This window comes from Notamacropus eugenii, chromosome 5 (assembly GCF_028372415.1).
Source record: "Notamacropus eugenii isolate mMacEug1 chromosome 5, mMacEug1.pri_v2, whole genome shotgun sequence".
Taxonomy (NCBI): Eukaryota; Metazoa; Chordata; class Mammalia; order Diprotodontia; family Macropodidae; genus Notamacropus; species Notamacropus eugenii.
Window position 1 is genome coordinate 175,113,764 of NC_092876.1, and position 25,119 is coordinate 175,138,882.

The 25,119-nt window shown below is 37.5% G+C and overlaps 1 long non-coding RNA gene across 1 annotated transcript in view; it reads right to left on the reverse strand.

The window, feature by feature from the left end:
* LOC140509057 (uncharacterized) overlaps positions 1 to 14,673 on the reverse strand; it is a 38,014-nt gene extending 23,341 nt beyond the window's left edge. Inside the window, exon 1 of the long non-coding RNA XR_011968554.1 lies at positions 14,648 to 14,673. This is a non-coding gene — a long non-coding RNA (uncharacterized lncRNA). The remainder of the gene's footprint in view (positions 1 to 14,647) is intronic.
* Between the last annotated feature and the right edge of the window lie 10,446 nt (positions 14,674 to 25,119).

Below are 25,119 nucleotides of genomic sequence, written 5' to 3' on the forward strand. Positions count from 1 at the left end.
CTTTTCTAAAAGGAAAGCAACTTTTGAGGGGTCAACCATCTTCTTTAATCACATACACCAAGAGAGAAAATATAAGCTGAGAAATAAAGACCAACAGACAGGGCTTCTAACTGTCTTACTATAAGCAATATGTGTATCACAGATCAACAGACAGATCCAACTGTCTGACCTTTACATACATACATAGTTACCACAGAGAGAAGCACCAACATCTGGGTTTTTAAAGGGAAGCAGAGGTAGATGGTGGTCCTTAACGGCTATCCAGAGTCCCATCTGGCACATGAACCTTTTTCCAAGGAGTAAGCCCCCAAAGCAAAACCTCATCTCAGAGTATATGTACGCTTTTCAAAGCCAGAGGGCATCAAGACCCTTGTGACTCACTTCCTCATTAATTAACAAAAGGTGTGGGCCTTCCCAAAAATCAAGCCTCCCCTAATCAAGCTTCGCTTAATGGGCTCACCTGAGGCCTATTAGTGAGCCAGGAAGATTTAACTCTCATTAACATTACAGAGAGCAAAGCAAGAATCTAGTTATTGAGAAAGTGGGAAACAAGGCACATTTCATTAGGTGTAAAGGTAAGAACCAAAGATGCTGAGGAATGAATGTCAGAATAAGACCAGCTGGAAGACTGATTTGACAGCTAGTTGAGCATCCAATAAGCCACAGAACCAAACCTCTTTAAATTCTTGCAGAATAAGGATAGTACCACACAGTGTCAGAGTCAGAAGTACCCTTAGAAACCATCTTGTTTTATAGATAGGGAAATTGTGTCTTGAGGAGGTGAAACTCCTTGGCTAAAGTCACCCAGTGAGTATATGGGAAGTTTAGACCCAATTTCATTTCTCCTGTTTCTACAAGTCAAGTGTTCTTTCCATTACTTCACACTGATTGTTACCACTGGCTTGAAAAATCTGGTACAAAATTCAGTCTCTCAGAGGAAGTTGAGTGGCCTCTCCCTCACAAGTTTAGAAAACTTCATGGGTAGGGATCCAAGGTGACCATGCATGTAAAGATATTTCAGACTGATCCGCACATATGCAGCATAGATTTCCATTTTGGCTCTTTGACTTCCATCCAATGTGGCTGACAGAAAATGTAGGGGTGACAATACCAACATTCCAACAGCAGTGTTATAAGAATTGCTTATAAGTCCACTAGCCTGTCATAAGAGTAAAATTCCTGCCAGTTTAAAGAGAAGCACAATGGAAAACAGTTTTGATCAAAGTCTAGATCTCTTTGTGGAAGGCGTTTCCTCTGCAACGCACCCAAAGGCATTTTGTAAAATTGCAGTAGTCTCTGAAGAAAAATGTGTTAATAGCATACAGTTTGGGTGTCATTAGCTCATTCGCAGAATGGGTTTCTTGTTGAGACAGATGTCTATCAAAACAGAGTGGAGAGGAATTCAGCCACATATGACCTAAGGTGTTTGAGTGGCTTGGATAAAATGAGAGCTAGCCCATACCTAATCCCATCTGTTTTTATCTCCAATTATCTTTCTAAAAGCAGTGGGGTGATAAAATCATCTGGTGGGAGTGACACCATTACTCGATGTAGTCTTATTCTTTATTACAAATTAGTATGATATGAATGAACAAATATTTATTATCTACTATGTGCCCAACACATTGTTAAGCACAGTTGGGGATACTAAAACACAACTTGGGCCCTCCCAGAGCTTACAGACTATTTTAAGAAACAAAGAGTTTGCTCCAGTGGAGAAAATGCTGTATTTAGAATCAGAGTATCTGGGTTCAGATCTGGCCTTTGCCAAGTAATAAAGTATGACTTGGGTAAGTCACAGCCTTTCTGCTTCTTAGTTTCTTCATCTGTAAAATGAAGGTGTTGCACCAAAAGATCTCTCAAGGCCCCTTTCAATTCAAAATCTATGAAAGTATGAAAAATAATTAATCATGAATGACAATACACATTAAGTGTTAATGGGAGGATGATCTCATGTAATACATCATTTCTGGATACTAGTCTGGTGTTTAGGATTATTAGTGCATTTTATAGAGGCAGTGACAAACCTATGGTCAATTGGATAAAAGCCTAGAAAATTGTGGTTATTCTAATACTAGAACTCAAGTATCCTTATGTCCAGTCTGAAAATATCGTCTTTAACCCTCATTTTCAAGTTGATGCTCTCTGTTCAGCTCTATTTTGTTGTTCACTATGACAATTTCATGATGGCATGTTTGCCCGGGTCCTGGATAGTGGACAATGCTCTCATGCCTTCCCAGTCATCAATGGAGTGAAACAGGGCTGTGTGCTTGCTTCCCATGCCTTTTAGCATGATGTTTTCAGCCATATTGTCAAATGCTTTCAATGAGGATGAACATGGCATCAAGGTCAACTACCGTACTGATGGTAAGTTCTTCAACCAGAAAAGGCTACAAGCCAAGACCAAAGTGGAGGGAAAGGTGGTGTATGATTTTCTGTTTGCAGATGATTGGGCACTCAGTGCAGCCTCTGAAGCTGAGATGAAACAAAGTATGGATAAATCCTCTGCTGCCTCTGCTGATTTTGGCCTAATAATTAACACCAAGGAAACACAGGTGCTCCATCAGCCACCATCACACTATCCATAAGTGGAACCATCAGTTACAACAAATGGAGAAGTCTGGAATGCTGTGGATAAGTTCACTTACCTCAGTAGTATACTTTCCAGGGATGTACACATTGACAATGAGGTTGACATATGCGTTGCCAGAGGTAACTCAGTGTTTGGGAGGCTCCAAAGAAAAGTTTGGAAGAGAAGAGGTATTAGACTGACTACCAAACTGAAGGTCTATAGAGTCATTGTGCTGACCTCATTGTTGTATGCCTGTGAAACATGGACAGTCTACCAGTGCCATGCCAGAAAATTGAATCACTTCCATTTGAACTGTTTTAGGAAGATTCTGAAGATAACTTATCAGGATAAGTTATCAGACACTGAGATCCTTGCTGGAACTAAACTGCCAAACATTCAAACTATGCTTCAGAGAGCACAACTCCGATGGGTTGGCCATGTTGTTCAAATGCAAAATGTATGCTTGCCAAAAGGACTATTTTATGGAGAACTCACATGGAGCAGGCGATCACAAGGTGGTCAGAAGAAGCGATACAAGGACACTCTCAAGGTCTCTCTCAAGAACTTTGGATTTGATTATGGGCCTTTAGAGACACTGGCACAGGACTGCTCAGTGTGGTGTGCCCACATCAGAAAGGGTGCTGTGCTCTATGCTTCTAGCAAAGCAGAATTGAAACAGCACAAAGTAAATGTAAGATGTGCAAATTTGGAATAACCACCCCAAATGTTCACACTGACTATCTGTGCCCAATCAACGGTAGAGAATTCTGAGCTCGTATTGTTCTGATCAGCCACAGTCATACACATTGAAACTTCACTTTTTCATGGTGATGTCATTTTGGTCCTATTTGAGAACATAGGACAACAACCAAACCATTTTATTGTTTAGTTGTGTTCAATTCTTCATGAACTCATTTGGGTTTTTCTTGGCAAAGATGCTGGGAACCTTTACCTTTTCCTTTTCCAGATCATTTTACAGAAGAACTGAGGAAAAACAGGATTAAGTGACGTGCCCAGGGTCACACAAGCTAGTCAGCATCTGAGGCCAGATTTGAACTCAGGAAGAGGAGTCTTCCTGACTCCAGGTCTGTTACTCTAATCCACTGTGCCACTGATCTGCCCCTTCTCAACTCTGTAGAATGGGCTGTTTACTTTCTGGAAGCCTACATCTAGTATAAATTGTGCCTGGGGTATTTCATTTGAATTCCCTTGGCCAAAGCACAGAGAAATCCAGCTTCATTACACATTGAACCTGGCCTGCCCCCCTGCTAAATTTCCTCCAGGTAGAGAGAGCAAAATAGTCTCTCATCACCAGAGAATGACTGTCTGCATCACTGTAGAGAGAGCAGAAACTCTGGTCCAAAACTACTTGTTGGGGAATTGATGTCTTCCATTTATTTCCTGTACAAAGAGGAACAGGGGCAGGGCTGTCATTCTTTCCTCCCTTCACTATCTGCCTTCTTTTCCCCCCTGCTATAGCATGTAGGGGCTTGCTGTGGGGAGACATTGGGTTAGTGTGTCTGGGCTGATTTGCTGAGGGGCAGGGCTCAGAGACAGAGCATTTCAGCTCAGGAGGTGACAAGAGAGGCATGTTGAGGAGCTGTGGTGGTGACATACTGCTGTCCAATGAATTTATCACAGGGCATCTTGTTCCTATTTCCAGAGAAAAGAAATGCTAAGCACCAGGCAAAGAGAGTTAATCTGTGTCCAGAGCACTTTGAAATAATAAAATGAAAGCAGACTCACTGGCTTCCGTCCATTTCCATTTCATGCTCTCAGAACCTGAAGACAGACCAATGAGTTTGGCTGGCATGCTTCTTTATTTATTTAGCTAGCTAGCTAGGTTACCTTGTTCACTTTACCCAAATAGAAGGGAAAGGATGAGTATCCTGAAGGTTTGATTTAGCAAAGTGCTGGCTATGGTATTAAGACAACTCCATCAATCTCCCCAAACTTGATAAATCCACTCTGAAAGTACATTAGGATACAAAATCCCACCTCCTTGCCACCTGCATTGTTTGGAAGTCTAATGGTATAGTAAATGGTTTTGAAGAGAGAGGACCTGAGTCCAAATCCTGATTCAAACTGTTACTATATACAGGAATTTTGGTTAATTTCCTTGTTGCTCAGTTTCCTCATCTGTAAAATGAAGATGTTTGGGAAGCATCTTGGTTTAAAGTGCTAGACATGAAGTCTAAAAATGATGGGTTGGAATTTATTTGTGTCACGCTGGACAAGTCAAGTTAGCTCATTTATAAGATGTGGGGGTTGGATTCCAAGACCCATAAAGTCTCTTCTAGACCTAAAATACACGATACTATTCTTAAATTATTAAATAAGACAGTGCTGTAGACAAGAGCACTGGGCTTGGAATCATCTTTCTGAATTCAAATCTAGTCTCATACACTTACTAGCTGTGTGACTCTGGGCAAGTCACTTAACCCTGTTTGTCTCAGTTTCCTCATCTGTAAAATGAACTGGAGAAGGAAATGGCAAACCACGCTAATATTTTTGTCAAGAAAACCCCAAATGGAATCATGGAGAGTCAAACACGGCAACAACAAGAACACTACTAAATGGCCTCTGAGATCTGTTCCGCTCTAAACCTATGATTCTTCCAGTTTGTGTAGGAAGACTCTCTTTCAGAATGATAGCATTTGACTTTATTCTAAGGATGCCACTTTCATTTTCAACAGGCTGTCAGGTAGAAGCCTTGTCAGACAAGGACTGCCAGAGCTAATGGCAAGGACTTGATTTCCTATTGCTATCTTTGGCTTTCCAGATGTGATGCCGAAATTCCAGCCTTCTTGGTCTAGGCACATGATCTTTTGGCCTTTTAGAGACAGAAACATACATGGACGCCTGGACATCTTGTTTGGGGTCTCAGCTTCTGCCCTGCTTTGTCTTGTACCCTTCTGCTTTTGCTCAGCAGCCAAGGAGGAATGGAATTAGAAAAAAAATGAAATCTGAATCCTCCTTAATCAAAGCACTTGAAAAGACCTGACATGCAGTCATTGTGCTCCCAATTTATTACTACAACAGGACCACAGTAATGCTAATGAAACAGCAATCTGCTGAAACACAATAGGCTATTTATGGAAATGCAGCTCAGCTGGAGCAAGGGAAATACAAAAGGGACCCAGTCTGTAAGGGAAGGATGATTATGTTTCTAGGTTTGCTGTTGTCCTATAGTAATTATTGGGCCCAGAACAACAACAACAAAAAATAGTTTGAGGGAAAACACCCATTTTCCAAGTCCTTGGAAAATGGCAATGGGTATGATTTTAGTAGCTCCTATATATGTCATTTCTTAAGGCTTCTATTTCTTTCATCTTTGGTGTAGAAAAGAGGATGAAGGGGTGAGTAGAGGAAACATGGGATTCTAGGTCAACTTGTTCTTCTCAGAAAGTGAGTGGTGGGTTCCCAGAGAAAGCATTACCATTTGAAGTTATTTTTCTCCATAGATTAGGGAGGAAGTTTAGGTTAACCAAATTTCAACTGGAATATACATAGATTTATATATTATAGGTAATGAGTTGAACTCCCTCACAGCATCAGGCAATAGAGGACAAAAATGGAAAGTGAGGTCACATAGCTAAAGTCAGTAAGGTTTAGAACTCAAGTCTTTCCTGACTTACAGTCTTCCCTCCCTCCTTCCTTTCCTTTCCTTCCTTCCTTCCTTCCTTCCTTCCTTCCTTCCTTCCTTCCTTCCTTCCTTCCTTCCTTCCTTCCTTCCTTCCCCATTCTTAAAGCACACCCCCCCCACATTATAGTCATTTCTAGATATCATACTAATCTCTTTATCTGCCCCTCTCCCTCCAGCTTTTCTTCATAACAATAACAAAGAGGCTATGAAAAGCCAATCCATTCAGAGACATGGGTCTGACAGCATAGGCAACTTTCTACACACATAGGTCTCTCAGTCTCTGAAAGGAGGGAGGTACAATTGTACTAATGATGCCCAAATTCATCACCACTGCTTTTCCCTGAAACATTTTCCTTTTCTTTACTCTCCTAAATCTGCTTATGTTGACAGTATTTTCATGGTCACTCATGCTCAAAATTTGAACTTTCTTTGATATCCTTATTACTAACCCCAATTGATTAGATCTATCTAATGACTCTTGCATCTAACACCCTCTTTCCTTTTTCACTGCCTGTCTTCCAATTCAATTCAACAAATATTTATTAGCACTTAATATGTACAGAATATTGTTGTAGACTCTTGGAGTTTCAAGGATGAATAAGATATGGTCCTTGACCTTAAATCAATCAATATTTATTAAGGATTTAGGATGTTCTAGGCACTGTGCTGGGTGCTGGGAATACAAAGGCAAGAGTGAAACAGTCTTTAAGGCACTGAAAGAGCTTATGTTCTATCTGAAGGAGGCAAAAAGTACACATACAGGTACATTCAAAATAGATAAATGGCAATTTTCAGGGATAAGCACTAGTTTCTAAGAGGAAATGGAAAGACTTCATGTAGAAAGTGGGATCTGAACTGAGCCTTGGAGGAAACTAGAATTTCTCAGAGGTAGAGGTGAAAAGGGAATCAGTTCCAGGCATACAGAACTCGTGCAGAGGTATGAGAGAATTATGCATAAAGAACAGTCGGGAATATTTAGGTCATATGAGGATAAAAAAAGAATGGGAGAAATATGTAATAAGACTGGAAAGGTATGTTGGGACAAGGGTGCAAAGGGACTTAAGTTTCCTAAGGAAGATCTTAAATTTGATTCTTAAAGTAATAGGAAATCCACTTGAATTTATTGTGTAGGGTAAGGGAATGACAGTGGTTAGACCTGCATTTTAAGATTGCTTTAGTAGTTGGGTGGAAGAGAGATTAAAGCAGGGAGAAAATTTAAGGAAGCAATTCTAACAATTCAGACAAAATGTGATGAGGGCCTTGATCTAAAGGGTGGCTGAGTGATTAAGGAGAAGGGAATAGATACTAGAAATATAGCAGAAGTAAGAATGTGATGTTTGGCAACCTAGTGGATATGCGAGGTAAGTGAAAGAAGTCTGGGATAACAGCAAGGTAGCAAATCTGGGTGAGTAAAAAGATGGCATTATCCTGGATAGGAAAAAGAAAGTTGGAGATGTGTCGGTTTCATGGGAAAGAGAATTTATCTTTCAGTTCTCTTGAGTTTGAGATGCCTATGGCACAAACAGCTTAGATAGTCATTTGGCAGTTAGAGTTCTAAGGGAGCAGGGATCTGGTTTCTAGACCAGAAAGAAACTCTAGAAAGAGACTAGGGCTGGCTACACAGATTGGAGAATCATCTGGTAAAGGTGATAATTTAATTCATGTGAGTGGATGGGTTCGCCAAGAGAGAGTGTTAAATTCAGTCAATCAAAATGCCTTTATTAAAGATCAATGTGCCAAGCACTCTTCAAGCTATATGGGCTACAAATTAAAAAAAAAAATAGCAGTAATGATAAAACAATCTTTACTCTAAAGGGTCTTACATTCTACTGGGGAGACAACTTGTATGATTACATGAGGAATACTTTTTTTTTTTTTTAAAGCAAGGCCATTAAGGAGGGTTTACTGGCATTTCGGAGATCAAAGAAAAGGCTTTGTGTTGAAAACGGCAGTTGAGGTGTTTCTTAAAAGAACTAAGGCATTGTATGAAGTGGATCTATACAGAAAGTTCATTACAGACAGGGACAACAACCTATAATTTGTAAAATGGAGAAGATAGTAATAGTTGATATTTGCATAGGACTCGAATGTTTACAAAGGATTTCACATATTTTCTTTTTTGATCCTCTCAGTAAGTCTATGTATGGGGCGGTGTTATCATGATCATTTTACAGATGAGGAAACAGAAGTTGAGAGAGTTTTGATGGTATGGCCTAGGTCACATAGCTAGTAAGCTTTCCAGTCAGGACTTGATCTAGGGTCTTCCTGATGTCAAGTTCAGTGCTATATGTACACTACTCTTTACTTCTAATTCTTTCTATATCACACATTTCTTGAAAAGATCAAATGAGATAATGCATGTAAAACTTACAAATACGCACACACACATATATATGTATGTATGTATGTACTTATGCATACTCTCATTCAAGCAATCCATGTGTGGTGTGAGTCTACTCTCCCATGAATGTATTTTAGATTGTCATTATACTTCCAAAATTGTGATGTCAAAAGTTAAAGATAACATTACAAATATAGTCTGGCCAGAAAAAAATACTGTTGGAAAATAACTTACCTCATTCTGAATGTTATGCACAATTAAAATGGTCCAACATTCCATTAATTTCCATTCTTTCTGCCCCACTCCCCCCCTCCACTACTGTATCACATTATTGATTCATATTAAGCTTGCTATCCAAAAATTACCACTTGACCCTTAGATGTATTTTTAATGAATTGCTATTTAGCTAATCTTCATCCACATCAACTTTTCCTTGTGCTGTTGATTTTTTAATCTAAATAAAGAACTTTGCATTTACTCCTATTCAGTTTCTTTTTATTATATTTTAATCTGTAAAGTTTTTTTTGGGGGGGAAATCCTGCATCTGTAGTCTTGTGTATTATCTGTCCCTTCTATCCCTGTATCATCTATGAAACTTGATACACATGCCATTTATGCTTTAGTATTGGTAGAGTCCTGTGGTAGTAATTTAGAACACAGTCTAGTATGCCATAGTACTCTACAGTACTCTGTTTGAATGAACAGCAATTGATTAACTTCTCCTTTTCTCTGGTCAGTTCAGCCAGTTCCAAATCCATCTAATCATGCTAGGATCCAAATCATATTTTTTCCTTTCATTCACAAAGAAATGATATTACATTACATTACACCACTACACTAATTAAATGTCAGTGATGCAGGGTCCATGGCCAGAAAAAAGGAAATGTTTACTTTAGCATAACTTGGTTTTGAATGAACCTTAATGATCATTGTGTTTTAGAGAGTATAGTAAATAAGATGTGGACTTTGAGTCAGGAAGACCCGGAGCCAGATCCCACATTGATCCTTGCTAACTGTGTGACTATGGTCAGATTACATAAACTCTCTGAGTCTCAGTTTCTTTATTGTGAAAAAGAAATAATCATATCAGTAATAAATATCTGACTGGGTTTAATAAAGCTCTGACAATATAATGTACATATAGCATATGCTTTGGAGTTATTTTTCTAAGCCCCCAAATCACTAGCAAGCTGAGTCCCCACAGCAAGGCAACTAGGTACCCTTAGAGCTCTAGAAGTATCCCTGACGGATTGGGAGCAGGGAATATTTTCTTAATACTGTATCTCATGATACGCCCATCAGTGTGCTTTCCTGTGTGATCATCAATAGATTTAAATTAGACAGCCTAACTTAATTAACTTTTGGAAATGAGTATTTACTTAGTATAATTAGTGTGCATATATATATATATATATATATACATATATATATATATATATATATATATGTGCATAATTAGTATAGTTACTGTGAAACATCTCTCCAAAAGTCTGTGTTACATTATGTCACCAGTACAGAGTTCAGAAGAAACTAGTTTCAAGCTAAGAAAGCACATATAGTAAAGAGGGTAATTCACAGCTCCTAGAAGTCCTTTCACTGGAATCCTTAATGCTTTTATGTCAGACTCCTTCCTTATAGGACTTTGGATATGTCTTTTCTCATATTCAGTCCCAGTGTGGGCACAGTGATGAAAATGACATAAATACAAATCCTCTTGTTCTATGAAGTTCAGAGGTCTTTCTCCCACTGAAAGTGGTGAGGTGGAGGAGCAAGCTAAGAGGTTCTCCTTTCCCACAAAGTGGATCCTGAAAAAGAAGTTTGCTGGAACTTTCTACCACTAAGCTCCAAGATTCTCAATTCCTGATTCCAAATTAGTTTCCTGGTTTCATACAAACCCACAGGGCATGATCCACCACCAAACTGAAATGGCTTATTTGAATGATTGAACAGTAGATGTTCAGGCTTTGTTCATACCTTGATATGTGTTCTTACCTGACCAAAGGTATTAAGATTTAATGTTTTATCAGTTACTTTAAGGTGGGTAGGGATAATTTGATTGGTTGACTCAGTCAACCCCCTCACTCACATATCTAAAAGAATTTGAAAACTTTAAAGCACTAGAGAAAGTCAGTATTATCATTATCGCTACTACTTTTTCTAAGCACTCACAAATCATCCTTTTCATACTGTATTCTGGAATTTTGCCAGGAATCAATGCAAATTGGCTTGTAGTTTGAGAAATCTACCTTTTTCTCCATTTTGAAAATAAGGATAATAGACCCCTGGGTGTTCTGTCCCTATCACCTTTGCCTTTCCCTTTTTACACTATACTCTCTCCAAATTGGATTACTCACGATTCCCTAAATGTTTCTTACTTCTGTACCTTATACTACTCTTAACTCTAGGATATAGTTGTCATTGTTGTTGTTCCTGTCTTTTAAGGCCTAATTCAAATGTCACCTACGTGAAGTCTTCCCTGATACTCCCAGTAAAGGTGTGATCCTTTTCTTTCTATGAAATCCCCTCATACTTTGTATGCACATAACTCAGTGACATTTACTTATTATCCTGCATCCTACAGTTACTAGTAGATATGTACCTACCTTTCTAGACTTATATCACGAATATTATTTTCCTCTAGAATTCTGTTCAAGTCCAATTGCTTTGCTCTATACTCTCCAAATCTGCACCGTATTCTATTACCTCTGAATAATATTAATTATAGATATCATTTATATAGAGTTTAAGGTTTGCAAAGTACTTTCCATATTGATCTCATTTGTTATCTCACTGTTATCCCTGAATTCTTGGTTGGGTTGTTCCCTCTATCAGGAAAATTATTCATCTCTTTCTTTCAATTGTTGAATTTCAACCTATCTTTTAAAAGTTAACTGAAATGTCACATTCTCCATGAAATTTCCCTTACTTCCCATGGTTAGTAATGATTTTTCCCCTTGGACCTAAGGCAAGACCTTTTTGTAGAATTTTTTCCCCTTGGGTCTTCATTTATAATTAATTTTACCCATAGGATTTCAGAATGACACAGTCGCTAGATTTTCTTTTTGGTTTGCCTATTGTTTCATTCGCTCATTTACAATTTTATTGATGCCTCTCTACAAACATCAATCATTTCTGTATATATCTCTACTCCAACCTGTCATGAAATGTATATTTCTGAGTCCAAATACAGAAACTGGGGAAGAAAAAGAAAGTCAGATTACAGTATGGCATTCTGTGAATGATAAAATAATACTTAGAATTGGGAGGGATCCTAGAGGGTCTTATAGTGTAAGACAGAAAAGTAGTTATCAACACAGAAAACACTAAAAGCTCAGGAATATGGGATACAGAAAGGTAATGTCAATTTTCAGTGTAACTGTAGAAAAATAACATCACCTCTCTGTGTCACAATCTCTCTTCCTCAGAAAAAAGGTAAACAATGTGATTAGTCTCTTAAGATGCTCTCTTGTGCCAAGCTTAAAGTCAGTACCTATAAAAAAGCATGCAAACTTCTCTTGATGAGAAGACCTGGGAACTACAGCGCCCATCTGTCAAGTGGTGTGTGCCTCTGTCCACGTTCCATTTCTTTCCCCCATTCATTTTACATGCACTCTCAGTTGCTGCTATTTCCCAGGCCTTTGGCTAATGCAAGCAGTAGCAGCTGTGACCATCCAGCTCATGTCACTAATTAAATGGAATTTATGTTTCAAATTTGGAAACGAATGTTTTCCTGCCAAGGTGTAACTGCTATCTGAAATCAGGCAGCTGGACCTCCTTGCACGGGGGAAAGCTTCAAATAATCTTCCTTCTGTTCCTCCTCTTTCTTCTTTTCCTGCTTCTATTTCTCTCCTTCCCCTTTCTTTTCTGCTCTTTTCTATCCTTCTTTTTAATGTTCTTCTTGTGGCTCTTCTTTTCCTTCTGATGCTCCTCTTTTCACTCCTTTCTCTTGCTTCTTCCAATCATTTTATACCTCCTTTCTTTTTTTTTCCTCAACTTTCCTCATTGCCATGTTCATTGCTAGTGAATATTTACTGAGCATGCAAAGATTGTATATTGTCATATTGTGTATCAACTTGAGGAGGTTTGGCACTGCTGTTAATAGAGTGCTGGGCCCAGAGTCAAGAAGACCTGAGTTCAAATCTGACCTCAGACACCTACTGGCTATGTGTGTGACCTTAGGCAAATAATCTAACCTCTGTTTGCCTCAGTTTCCTTAATTGTAATAAGGAATAATACATACCTACCTCCCAAGATTGTAGTGAGGATCAAATGAGAAAGTATTTGTAAAGCATTTAGCAGAGTGCCTGACTTATAGTAGGTACTATTTAAATGCTAGATATTATTATAATCTTTGTCTGCCTCAGTTACCTCATTTGTAACGTGGGCATAATAATAGCCTCTGCTTCCAAGTTCTATTATGAAGACAAAATGAGATATTTGTAAAGCATTTTACAAACCCTAAAGCATGACATAAATGCTATTTTTATAATTATATTATTTTTGTTATTATTTTCCCATAGTATTTTCAAAAAAATCACAGAATCTCCACATTTAAAGGGACCTTGGTTGACCACATATTCTTGTAAGTAGGCTTCTAATCAAGCCTTTTCTGGTTATACTTCATCCCAATGCAAGTTCTTGTGTATTATATTTCCAGCCAATGGTTCTCTACCCTTCCCTTGAAGACCTCTAGAGAAGGAGAAATTATTACCCCCTCAGGTAGCCCGTCTAACTTTTGGGTAACAACAATTGTTAGGAAGCTTCCCTTACTGTCAAGTTCAAATAAGCCTCTTGGTAATTTTGGTGCACTGCTTCTCACTTTGCCCTCTAGCACCAAGAAGAACAAGTCTGACTATTCTTCCTTATGACAGACCTTCAAATACTCAAAAGATAGCTTTTATGTTACCCAATCCCCCAGTTTTCTCATCTCTAGACTTAAAATTCTTAGTTTCTTCAACTAGTCTTTAAATCACCTGATCCTGAGGTCCTTCAATCTATCAAGTGTTTATTAAGAACCTATGATATACAAGCCATTGTGCTGGTCGAACAAACACAAAATCCAAATATTTCTAGTCCTTAAGGAACTATCATTTTACTAAGGGAAGAGAGAAGTTTCTTCAAAATATAAGCAGATAAGTTAATACATAGTATATACAAGGTTGAAGAGAATATTAATGGTTGGTGGAGGAATAAGGAAGAGCTGGGGACTGCTACTAGCTCCATGGGACCATAGATCCAGAGCTGACAGGAGCACCAGAAGGCATTGAGTCCAATTCCTTCATTTTAGAGATGAGGAAAATGAGGCCAAGAGAGGTAGTGACATCCCATAGGTCATAAATTAGACAGAGCTGAGTTTTGAATTCAGGACCTTTGGCTCCAAAGCTCTCCCAGTGAAGGAGGTAGAATGTGAGCTGAGCTTTGAAGACAGCTAGGGATTCCAAGAGGCAATGATGAAGAGGGAAGGTATTTTAGGCATGGGGAACAGCCTCTGTCTCTACACTGAGAGAGAGAAGACAAAATGTCCTGTACTGGGGCCATGGGTCAGTTTGGCTAAAATATATTGTTCATTATGTGGAGTAATGTGTCATCAGCTTGGTCAGATGAACTGGAAACAAAATTAGAAGAATCAAATAAGTCAAATGGAAGAGTTTGTCTTTCATCCAGTAGACAAGAAGGAGCCATTGATGCTTCTTGGGCAGGGGAATGATAAGGTCATACCTGCATTTTAAGAATATCAGTTTGGAGCTATGTGTAAGATGGATTATGGAAGAAATAGACTGGAAGTCTCTGAGCCATCCTTTAAGTATATTCCAGCTTATAAAATGCCCCTTTCTTAAATTCAATGCCTGAACCGAGTATAGTGCTTAAATATGTTCTGACCAAGAAAGAATAAAATAGGACTGTTATCTCTAGTCCTGGACACTATGCCTTCTTCTTTTAAAAATTCAATAAACATTTTAATGCTAACCTTTTTAATGCTGCTCTCTCTCTCTTAAGGCCACACCTTCACCTTCCTTCATAAGAAGGATTATAGTTAAGCAAAAAAAAAAAAAAATCCAATATACAAGCCTTGTCTAATAGCATATACCTTAGCTGGTACCTGTAACCCATCACGTCTCGACCAGAAGAGGGAGACTATTTCACTGCCTATGCTCCAATGTCACAATTGGTCTCTACAGTCATAAGAGTTGTCATGAGTTCTGTTATTATTTTACTTCACACCATCAAGGTCAGTGTCCTGGTTTTATTTCACTCTTGGAGTAACATAAGGTCACTTCAGTTTTTTGGCTGCCAAATTTTTATTCTCCCACTTATCTTTTAAGCAGCTCCCAAATAGACTTCTGTTTCTAACTCAGTTACTACTCAGTGGTATTTATTTCTTTCTGTACTTGAGCAAGTCTTTTCTTTGAGTCCTGAAATACATCTTACCCACTGCTCATACCAATTATGTATTTTTCATAGCACTTTACATGTGGAAGGGACTTCTCAGAACATTTACAACCTTTATTCGAATAAGTCATCCTGCTTTCAGCATCTCCTGAATAGTAGTCATCCATCCTTCCTTGAAACCTCCAGGAGCCAGCAGCATAGAATATTCTAACCTCTTCCCTAGGGGATCCTTTTTATTTTTGGATACCTCTAGTATTTAGGAAGTTTGTTCTTATTCTGAGCAGAAGTCTTCTTTTCTTCCACATACTGATTCTAGTTCTGTTCTCTGGGGCCAACCAAGGTCAATCTAATCCCCATAAAATACAACTTACTTTTATATACTTAAACACAGGACAAGGTCTGTGGTTTCATTGTTAACAGGGAATTCCTGTTGAGGAAATGCCTTCTTATCCATTCTAGTAGGCATCTTAGAGAGTGGTCTAGAGCCATGAGAAGTTAAGTGACCTGTTCAGCGTTACACCACCAATGCATATCAGAGGAAGGACTTGAACCCAGATGTTTTTGGCTCTAAGATTAGTTCTCTATTCTCTATGTACTAAATATCCTATGTACTAAATAAATGTATATGAGCTAGTAGATACGTAAGCTAACATAATAATCTACTGAGTCAGTTTGGCCTCAAAGCCACAAAGATGTCACTCAAGTACTGACTCAGAAACATAATTAGTATGTGACTTTAGGCAAGTCACTTAACTTCTCAGTGCTCAGGTGTTGGCAATGGCAACTTTGCAGAGAAGGTGCTGATATGAATTGGTAGAGGGAGTTTCCTTAAGAGAAATTTCTTGTCATGATAAAATCATAGAGTTGACAAAAAATAAAAATGCATGCAATTATCCCTACCAAGGAAGATTCCAGATGGGTACTCTGAGAACTTCTCCATAGAGTCTTCCTCTGATGCCTAGTCATACCATTGAGATGACAAGGAGTCTTTGAAAGCTGTGCCAGCAGATGGCAAACTCTGGCATGCCCTGACAATTTTGGAAGGGCTTGAGTACAATCTTGGCAAGGGAAATATGTCTGTTGTCTGAAGTCCATTCTAGTTATCTTTGGGGAGGCTTCATCAGAAGATTGGCTTTGTAATGAAGAATTTTTGGAGTTACAGGAACTCTTGAGAAGCTGTCTACTAAGACATGAAGGAAATATCCAGGCTGATTAAGCCATGGAACTTCTGAAATATTGAAATCAGTCTGAGGAATCAAAACCTCAAATGAGTAGTCAACAAAGCAGTTGAACAGATAACTCAGGGATAGATGCTGCTAGCCTGAGCCTCTCAGTGCCAGATTCTAATCTTTCCATTTTACTGTCTCTCCCACTCTTAAATAGGGTTCTCTGATCTTCTTAAAGGTAGGCCTGATTCAGGCCAGTCACTTTTAGTTTGGCTTTGATGGTGAAATGAAATAAAACATGTTCAACAGTTAACAAAAGGAAGTTGTGTGTGTTTATTTTCTTCTTCTTATTGTTTTTTAAGTGATAGCATAGAAAAATATTCAAGAATAGCTAACAAGGAAACAGCAGCCTTTAGCTTGGGTAGACAGAATCCCTATGTCTCAATGCGGAAACCCATCTGATCCATATGACAGGGTATGGTGACCTCTGGGTTTTGAAACATCAGTCAGGTCTGAAGAACTCCACATGGGTGAACATTTTTATGCCCTCTGACCCGGAAGCAATTTAAATATGGTCACATTCAAAGGAGGCACGTTCTTATTCTTAGTCCAGCTGGGTCAATCAGTTGTTTGGGAAAGCTGTAGTACCTACCTCTCAGGGTTGTTGTGAGGATAAAATGAGATATTCTTAAAGTACCTAGCACAGTGTCTGCTAAATAGTAGAGGCTATATAAACACTATTTTTATTGTTGTTAGTGTTATCATTACTATTATTGCTTATTTTACTAATAACTATTAGCATATTAAGGGAAAAATAGACTAAACCTTGTTGGGAAAATTAGAGAGATGAATGCTTGTAGATAGTGTTTTTATTACAGAACTACTTTCCACCTCCAATAATGTCTTCCTTCACCAGATTCTTTGCATACAGTGATTGTTCCTTTTTCTAATCCCCTGTCACACTTAACCGAATTCCGTAATTGGGCACAATATAAATTGTTTTGTATTGGTCATTGTTTTTTTCTTTTAAATAGTATTTTTAAAATTATATGTAAAGACAATTTTAACACTCATTTTTAAAATAAAATTTTGAGTTCCTAATTTTCTCCGTCTGTCCCTTCCTCCTTCCCTTCCCTCCTCTCTAAGATGGTAAACAATAGAAAAAACAAATAAAAGTGAAAATAATATGCTTCAATCCACAATCAGACTCCATCAGTTCTGTCTCTGGATGTAGATAGTATCTTCAATCATGAACCTTTTGGAATTGTCTTGGATAATTGTATTGCTGAAAAGAGCTAAGTCCATCATAGTTGATCTTTGTACAATGTTGTTATTACTATATACAGTGTTCTCCGGGTTCTTCTCACTTCATTTTGCATCAGTTAATGTAAGTCTTTCCAGGTTTTTCTGAAATCATCCTGCTTGTCATTTCTTATAACCCATTAATATTCCATCACACATTTATATATCACAACTTGTTCAGTCATTCTCCAATTGGTGAGCATCCTCTCAATTTCTAATTCTTTACCACCACAAAAAAACTGCTATAAATAATTTTGTACCTATAGATCCTTTTCCCTTTTTTATGATTTCTTTGGAATACAGACCTATTTGTGGTATTGCTGGATCAGAGCATGCTTAGTTTGATTGTCCCTTGAACTTGGTTCCAAATTGCTCTCCAGAATGGTTGGATCTGTTCACAACTTCACCAATAGTCTATTGATGCCTCATTTTCCCCACATCTTCTCCAACATTTATTATTTCCCTTTTCTGTCATGTTAGCCTGTTGACTTGACAACCTGGTTGCAGGGCTCCCATTAGCCAATCAGATAGATGTGAAGTGGTACTTCAGAGTTGTTTTAATTTGCATTCCTCTATAGTGATTTAGAACATTTTTACTTATGACTATAGATAGCTCTGATTTATTCATTTGAAAATTACCTGTTCAAATCCTTTGACCATTTATCAATTAGGGAATGACTCGCATTCTTATTAATTTGACTCAATTCTCTATGTATTTGAGAAATGAGGTCTTTATCAGAGACATTTGTTGTAAAAATTTTTTCCTGGCTTTCTGCTTTCTTCTAATCTTGATGACATTGGTTTAGTTTCTGTAAAACCTTTTTGATTTAATATAATCAAAATTATCCATTTTCCTTTTCATAAAGCCCTCTATCTCTTGTTGGGTCATTAATTCTTCCCTCCTCCATAGATCTGACAGGTGAACTATTCCTCGCTCTCCTCATTTGCTTATGGTATCTCCCTTTATGTCTAAATCCTGTACACATTTTGATTGTATCTTAGTTGTATTGCTCTTTGTTTAATGTGTGTATGTCCTAAATCCTCAACCTGGCTGAAAACCCCTTGAAACTAGGGACAATGTTCCCTTCTTTTATGTCTCTGATATTGCCCAACAGAGTCTTTGCAGTAAGCATTGAATGACGTTGGTTACATTCACTTTATTTTTATTTTTTTATCTTTAAAAATTAAGTTTATTTGGAGAAAACAAAATGAAACAAAAAACCCAGGAAAAAAAACACCACCAAATTCAATAGGCCAAAAGATAGGGATTTTGCATTATAAGGCATCTTCCAGGTAGTAAGTCTACAAATTACAAATCATTTTCATGGAAGATGTCCTTGTACAAATTTTACATGTTTACAGGTACTGCATGCAAAGCAGTCCTTATACCTGGTCCAACAAGGGGAGCAAGAAGGGAAATAGAGATACAACTCTATTGGATACAACTATTTGGAAGGACAGTAGAAATGAAATTGGCAAACTCTACTTTACCAACACCTATGGCAAGTAAATTGTAACTGCTTAAGTATGGATATGCTTTCTAAATGTCCATTTCCTAGCTAATAGCCAATCCATATCAATTACTTATATTTACTTACTTATTCAATTTGTCTACCTTTTATTTCCACCTTATAAAGTAATTCAATATACCCACTGCTGTAGCCACACAAATACCAGCTCACTGACTTGGCTGGGTTGGGAATAATCTAAGATTGCCTGAAGAATTACGCAAGTATTAGAGACTGACATGGCATCCCTCTCTCGTTGGTGCTAATATTTCTTGCATTCACTTTAAATGAGTTAAACGGAAATGAATTGAACAAAATTACACTGAAGGGGGGTGGAGGTGGGGGGTGGAGGTGGGGGTGGGGGCAAAGGGACTGTTCTCCCTCAGAGACTGTTTTGACTATTCTGCTGCCCTTGATATCTGCAGTGCTCTCCTGTTCCTCCTGCTTATGGGGTATACCTAGTAGATTTTTAAATAGAGTAGCATGTGGATAACTCCTTTTAATAGGAAGTTAAGATTCCAGTGACTTAATGCACATCAAATATCGTATCTTTGTTGTATTTTGTTTTATCTATGTATTTTTGTTATATCTCAACAGGTACTGCCATTTTAGAACTGTTCTGGTCAGAATTTACCACAACAGTTCTTTCATTAAGCTATTGTTAAAAGTCAAATATTCTGGGGAAAAGATGAAAGAAATATGAGAAGTTTGCCTCAGAGACTGGGATGATCCCAGGAGACCCATCTCAGAATAAGAGGGAGGTGGGAAGGGACAGGACAGGAAAAAGGATAATTATTGTCATCATCATTATTATAAATCACTTATCATTATCAGCCATCATTACCCTTTCTGCTCTCAGAATCTCAGAAAATCTCAGAACTGGCTGTAGGATTATAGAATGAATAGAATTGGACAGACTCAAGATTCAGGTTAGTGACATTTATTTGCCTTCCTCCAGAAAGAGACACATTTAAATTGTTTAATGTAGACATTTACAAATCTCATTGGTAAAATTTTCCACAGAAACGGACACTCCAGCTCTCTTAGGTCACTTGTGTCCATCTTAGAGACTTTGGCCAATAAGTTCATCCATAAAAGTGCTGTCCACATCCAGCAAAGGAACTATGGAATCTGGATGTCCATTGAAACATATTATTTGCTCTCTCTCTTTTTTCTTTTTTGTTTCTTCTTTCTCAGGGCTTCTCCCATTGGTTCTAATTCTTATGTACAACATGACTAATATGAAAATAAGTTTCATATGAATATGTGTGTTGAAGCTATATCAATTTACATGCCATCTTGGGGTGAGGGGAGGGGAAAGATGGGGAGAAAATGTGGAACTCAAAACCTTGAATGTTGAATTGAATATGGAAAACTGAAAACTAAAAATAAATAAACAAAATTTTAAAAAGAAGTTCATTCTTTTATCCAATTTAATCTCTTTTGCTGCAGTTTGAGGCAGGCTTCCAAGTTGTCACTTGCATACCCCACTTTTTCAATTCGTATTTTGTTTAATTTTGTAGAAAAAGATGCCAGCAAGGTATTGCTTGATAATTTGCTATAAACCTTTCAGTTCTACATTAGTGGAATTTATTAGACTCTCTCATCTTGGTGAAAACCTTTTTCATCAGGTTTTAAAAAATCAAATTGTATGAGCAAGTTCATGTATATGTATGCTTACATATCCAGATGCTATCCTAAAGAAGCTAAGCATTCCCATACCCTGTCATCTATGAGTATTTACTTTAGACTCAGCTTCTGCCTCTGTAGAATGGGTGAGAATTGTCATGTACTTTCATGGCCCATGACATGGAGCAGTTGTCATGTGCTCTCATGGATGTACAGCCGAATAGTACCTGAGAAATCATCTAGTCAAACCCTTTCATTTTGCAGGTGAAAAAGCTAAAGCCTCATGCGATGATGTGATTCATCCAAGGTCACACAGGAAGAAAGATTGCAATCTATGTCCTATTTCCTGAAATCCATTATATTATTCTGAAATCTATGTATATTTTGAGGATAAATATATAATCACTTAACAACTACTCATTGAGTACCTACTACGTGCGGAGTAAAAAGCTAAGTACTCAGAAATGGCTCTAAAATACTGAATGTGAGTTGAGAGATATTACGCATATATACAGTACAAGGTCCTGTCATTAGACACAGGATACTATCAGCTTAATACCAAGAAAATCTTACCTCTAAGACCTGACACAATTCCCTACTAGATTTTTTTCCCCTGTTGAAAAATTGAGCACATTCTTTTTCTCATGACATTTCATCTAAATCAAGTTGTCAGAAAGGTGTAATTTCTCCTAGGTGTGCGTATGAAAATAGATAGGCTGCTTTTTACTTGGGGTCATTAGCACTTACCTATTTTCTGGATCCGTAGTTTGCTGAAAGCAACAATGGATGACATTCACAACCAGAGCAACTGCCTGTTCTTGTTGCCTGGGACCATCTCAGTTTTATTTGTGGTTGTTCCTTAGGATGTTCAGTATCCTTTCATCAACTTAGCTGGACTCCTCTTTCTTAAAAAGGACTTGCCAGCCTCTTAAAATATTCCAGAATTTCTGAAAAACAAGTTTTAGCCAAAACACAATTCCAGATCCCCTTGATTTTTGAGAATGAGTTCTAAACGGTAGTGGTAAGTTTGATAGGGCTTCATAGTCTTGCTGGAATAGATATTTCTTAGGAATATTAGATATAAAATGAATGAACAGAAAATGAATCATATTTATTATTGACTTTTATGATAAAGTTGGAGATGTGATCCCTCTGGGGTCAGAATTGGAGGGAGGTGGAAAAATCCTCAAAAGATGTAGATGATAATGTGTAAAAACACTAACCATTTGAGGGGAAGATATCATGGAACAGAGAAGATTGGTATCTTTTGAAAATGTAGGATTTTTAAAAAAAAGATTGTAGATTTGGAGCCATAAGGAACATTTCAAGTCATTTGCCCCAGTTGCTCATCTTTCATATTCAGCAAATGATCCCTAAAGATGTTAAATGACTTGCCCAAAGTCATACAAGTAGCAAGTGGTAGAGCTGGGATCGGAACTCTTGTCTGAGAGTGACTATATCTAGCACTCTCTTTATACTTCACTCCATAGCTGAAAAGGATGACCTTAGATATTATGGATCCTTTCAACTTATTATCTGGGAAGATACTAAGGGAAGTGGTCAGTCATTCAATTTGCAGCCACTTAGAAAGACATACTATACAGCAGCCAGCATGGCTCAGTAAAGAATAAATCATTCTAGATCAAAGTAATTTCCTCCTATGATAAGAGTGACAGACCACATAGACAAAGAGAAAGTGACAGATATAATCTATCCTGATTTCAGCAAAGCTTTTTATTTTTGCTTACATTATATTCCTGCCCACAATCTAGAGAAATGCTATCTTGGCAGTTGAATGGGTGAACAGTTGATTTGAAGACCATTATCAAAGAGTAATTATTAATAATTTTGCATCCTGGTTGTCCCAGATATCAGTCCTGGGTTTTTAACTATTTAATATGTTTATTGATCACTTGGATGAAAAGGACTGAAACTAAACCAGTAATTTGTGAAGAAGACTTTAAAATAAATGGGGTCACTAATCTTCTGAGAGAATAGAATGAAATGTTTAAAATGACATTGAAAAAATGTAAATTAGGTTGACATTCAATACAAATGAGCACAAGTGGTACAGTAACAAAAGAATTCAAATTTAAAACACTGAAGGAGTAGATGCCAAAAAATATTAAAGAAGAAAAAATAAAGACAAGCTATACAACTTACTACCTGTGTGACTTTGGGCAAGTACCTTAATATATATTGGGAGAGAAGGGAAGGAAACATGTTTGCATTAGGCGTCTACCATTTTCTAGTAACTACCTGTAAATTGTAAAGTCAATCACTTTACCATTGTTATCTCATTTGATCCTTATAACAATTCTGAGGGAATAGTGGCTATTATTATTCCCAGTTTCTGTCTGAGAGGACTGAGGTAAATAGATGTTAAGTGAATTGTCCAAGGTCACACAGCTAGTAAGTTTGTGACACCATACTTGAATTCAGGTCTTTAAGACTCCAGGCCCATCATTATGCACCATACCACTTAAGTCTTTTTTTTTTTTAATTTGTCAAATCTTTATTGGGTAAGTGGGGAAGGTTGGCAGGGTCCAGTTTTGTCCTTGGCAGCAGCCTTCCTCATGGCAACTAGGACATTGCTGAGCTCCTCCCTCTTCCTCTTGGCCCGATGTAACTTCCCAACCTTTTTTTGGATGAACTTAATGGCTCTCTTCTCCTTGGAGACCTTTAACAATTCCATGGCCAGAGGGATCGCAACTCAATACTCTTATGGAAAGATTATAAGATCCCTAAGGCTGAGAAATGTGTCATGTCATATTTATGTCGTATCTTACCCAACACAGTTCAGAGGCTGGAAAATAGTAATAATAATGATGATTATTGTGCTACTACTAGTAGTAATAAACAGTTATATAATAATTATACTTTAAGTTTTACAAAATAATTTTCCCATAGCAACCATGGAGCAAGGGAGTGAAAGTAATTTTGTTCCCATTTTTAAATGAGAATAACATGATAAATATCTGCATTTATGTTTCCTAGATTTTTCAAAGGAACCACTGAAGTCAGTGAAAAGAAAAGTAGATTGAAGTGTGAATGTGATCTGTATGACCTCTGTGTGTGTGTCTGCTGTAAGATTGGTAGATCTACTTAGATGATCTAAATACAACTGGTGGACATCATGAATAGATATCTCTGGAATTCGACCTATCCTTCACCAAAGACTACTATTTTCCCCCTTCAGACAAACAGGAAAAGACAAGTGGATAGATGGTTATTTTTTGCTCTGCCTGTCTCCAGGAAGAATATCAGATCAGAATTATATCTATTCCCCTCAAATATTTCGACTTTTTGGGTTTGATTATGGTATAGCACAAAAGCTCATTCTGTAGTTGCTAGCCCTTAGCTTATCATCTCCCACTTAACTCCTTCCTACAAGTGTTGATTACGCAAAAGACCATTAGAAATAGCAAATAGCTTGTAAATTCATTTATCCATTGAACAGTGAATGGAATAGAACATACCAGAAAACATGAATGAATAAGCTTTTTACTGGGAGTAAAAGTTCAATTCAAACCAAGAAATAGAATCTGATCCTATTTAAGGGAAAATATCTGAAATCTCTAGTGAGGCTAGGTAGAAATCAAGATCAGAGATGGGAGGTACATGGGAGGTATATTGCCCAAGGTCACACAGCTAGTAAGTTTGTGATGCCATATTTGAATTCAGGTCACGGAAGTTCCATGGGCATGGAAGTTCTGTGGGGGAGGCATCTTCTCACATCTCATTTCTGAGTTTAAGCTTCTTCTTAGGTCAATTTTGATTTAAATGAATCAAAATTCAATTCTGATTGTGTTGTGATTGGTCTTCCTCTTTACACTGTTGTGAGCATTGTGTATATTATTTTTTGTCTCTTCTTGCACCACTTGCATCACTCTGCATCAATAAATATTTTCATACTTCTTTATGTTCATAATTTCTTCCAGTATAATAATACTGTCATTACATTTACATGCCACAATGTGCTTAGCCATTTCCTAAGTGATGGTTATCTGCTTGGTTTTAATTTCTTTGCTACCACAAGAAGTGCTGTCATGAATATTTTGGTGTTCATGAGAATTTTCTTATTTTTGATGACTATCACATCCTTCTAGCAGATATGGGTAGCAACATGAATTAAGGTGATGTAACTTTTATTCTTCAGATATGAAGTTCTCTAGTTTAAGATTTGAGGTTGTTTAAAATGAACAAGGTACCACTTTATCAATGTGTTTACCTAAAACACTGGACACGTATATAGAAACTATCCTTTTTGAAATGAAACCTCATGAAGTGGTCCCAATAACGTTACAAAGACTAACAAAAAAAAGAAAGACTAACACTACCAGTAGTGGCATACTGGAAAGAGTATTGTAATTAGATTCAGAGAACCTTGGTTTAAAGCCAAGCTCTGCTACTGACTACTTTTGCTCTCTCGGACAAGTCATTTAATCTCTATGGGCCTTAATTTCTTCATCTATAAAAATGATTTATTTGAACTAGATGATCTCTTCTAGAGCCCCTCTCAATTCTGAAATTATGATAGCAATGACAAATCTCTTTCTTATGCT